We start from the raw sequence: 2,937 nt of genomic DNA on the forward strand, positions 1-2,937 counted from the left end.
TCGCCTTAGGAGAGAATCACCAAGGTGTATTACCCAAGCACCTCTTTTTATTTATTTAATACACATACTGAAATGAACTCCAAAGATATGGAAATAACTAACTTTTTTCTTAGTTTTTTTATTTATATGATGACGCTATGTTCTTTACCTTATAGATAGTGTATTCACATGAACATCTGTGGAAGGGGAGGGGAGGCCATAGAATCTGAGGGAAAAGGGTGAAAAAGTGCAGCAGTGAGTGTACTAAACATGGATGAAACAAACTATGCAACTCGTCTGTGCAGATAGAAAGGAGGAAATGGGAGAGGATGAAGGAAACAGATAATACTCTGTGAAAGGAAATGCACTTATTACCTGGCGTATGTAAATGTAATCCCACTGTATATCACCTCTAAATTAACAAAGTAAATAAAAAATGTAACCAGTTCCAAAAAGTGGCAAAATCAAGGCACGGATGGTTCATTCCTGTCTTCTTTGCTACTCAGGATGCCGAGATCTGAGGAACACGGTTCAAAGCCAGCCTGGGCAGGAACGTCTGTGAGACTCTTGTCCAATTAGCCACTCACAGAAGCTGAAAGTGGAACTGTGGCCTGTGTAATAGAGCACTAGTCTTGAACACAAAATCTCAGGAAGAGCACCCATGCCCTGAGTTCAAGGCTCAGAACACACACACACACACACACACACACACACACACACACACACACACACACACACACACACACACCAAAAACATGGCAAGAAGTGTTTCATTGGATTTTTTTGGCAACTACCCTGCTTTGACCATTTCATGGTCTCTTCAGGCTCCTGCTATTCACCTCTGTGGACACTAGGTGGCAGTGCTCCCCCGATAATAACCCAATGGCACCAAAGTTTAGGGGCTTTTCTGAAGACTCTCCAGGTTGCTAGCTCATCCTTACATCACCTAGATTGAGCAAGAATTCTGTCAAGATGGCTTAGCAAGAATCGCATCCTCAAAACATGATTCTCTTTAATATCTTCTTGAAGATTTTTGAAGCTCTGTGCTAGGAGGAGCAAAGACTAAATATATTTCCATCTACCTGCGGTCAATTTATCTATTATCCATATATCTACCCATCCATCCCTCATCCATCTCTCCACCATCTGTCCATCCGCCCATCCATTCATCATTATTCCAATCCCATTTACTCATCAGTCATCCATAATCCATTCACCCATCCACTATCTACACATCATCCATCCAGCCACCCATAATCTATCCATCTATCATCCATGCTCATCCATCCAAAATCCACCCATCCATCCATTCACCCACTCACGAATTCATCTATCATCCATCTTTCTACCCTCATTCCCTTATGCCCCTCTTTACCATCTGTTTATCCATCCATTCATTCTCCATCTGTCCACAATCCATCCATCCATCTATCAATCGATCCAAACTTGGAGCATTTCTTTTTCACAGAAAAGTGTTATATGACTTTGTTTTTTAGGTATAATCTGTTAAACATTCATGTCATTGAGGAGAGAGCATGTTGAATATTTCACATCCTCCCTGGGAGATAATTGGTATCTCTCTAGGAACTGGTGGGGTGAAGACGGGGGATGGTGGCAGGAAGCACTGACACACCAGCAACAGTTTTCATTAAGTTTTTTTTTTGTCAGTTGTGGGGCTTGAACTCTGGGCCTGGGGACTGTCCCTCAGCTATTCAGCTCAAGGTGAGCACTCTACCAATTGAGCCACAGCACCACTTCTGTCTTGCTGGTGGTTCATTGGAGTTAAGAGCTCATGGACTTTCCTGCACAGGCTAGCTTTGAAACATGATCCTCAGATCTCAGCTTCCTGATTAGCTAGAATGAAAAGCTTGAACCACCAGTGCCCAGCTGCTATAGATACTTTTTCAGAAAGTCCTTGCAATTTTGCCCAGTGTCAGCCTCCGACTAAGATCCTTCTACCTATGTCTTCTCTGTAAACAGGATGACAGGTGTGCCCTGATGTGCTCAGCCCCTTTCCCCTTTTGCAGATGGGTTTCAGGAAGGAATCTAGACTCACATCAGTCATGTCCTTGGCATGACCTTAACTAAGCTCTGCTTATCTTGCAACTCTGAAATTAGGTTCAACATCCAGCCTTCTCTTCCCAGAGAGGTCGTTCTGTGAGGCTAGGTGAACCCTTAGGGGTTTGTTCATCCATGTGGACTGCTGAGCTCCAGGTCACAGCACTGATCTCTAGGTGCATAGGTCCTTGCTGAAGTTGGAGTAATGCCATCTTGTAGCAATCCATTACTTAGCTGTTGGACCAGGTGAACGGCAGCACACAAGACCTCCTTCCCTTGGCTGGATCCTGGGTGACAGCAAGCAGGGTGCAAGCAGAACATCCCATATTTCGCCTGCAGCTTCTCTGCGGGCTTGACACTAGGTGGTGCTCTGACCTAGATTTCTGTTAAAGACAGTCACAGGAGAATTTCAGGGTGGTGGTATATGGGTGTCTGTCTTCCAGGGTCCTGGTAATGACTCTCTGGATGGCACAGGCCAGGGGCTCATAGCTGTCTCCTGCTCTGTAAGTAACCCCTACTAAGACGTCCAGTCTGCCCCTTTCAAACCAGTTCACAGGCCCCCAGCTCTGTGTAGAGCTTCCAAGGAAGTTCACACCACAGTCTGCCTTTCCACTGGCAATAAATGCAGAGCCTCGGGGTTAACTGGATGGCCTTCCACATAGCTCTGTCCCAGGGCATCCTGGGGATCTGCTGAAGGTTAGAGACCCCTGCCCAAGCTCAGGGCTACTTTCTGGCTCACCAGGATCCCTGCGATAGAGGCTGGCTGTCTCAGACCAGGCAGGCCCAAGGATGTGGCCATGGCAGGGGGAAGGAACCTGCGACAGGGCAGAGGCCTGTGCTTCCTTCTTCACTGATGCCCCAAGCACCTGGGTTGGCCGTTGCCTCAGGACCAGCCCCATT

Source organism: Dipodomys merriami, unplaced genomic scaffold (genome assembly GCF_024711535.1).
Source record: "Dipodomys merriami isolate MVZ:Mamm:240054 unplaced genomic scaffold, mDipMer1.0.p SCAF_238, whole genome shotgun sequence".
NCBI classification, from domain to species: Eukaryota; Metazoa; Chordata; class Mammalia; order Rodentia; family Heteromyidae; genus Dipodomys; species Dipodomys merriami.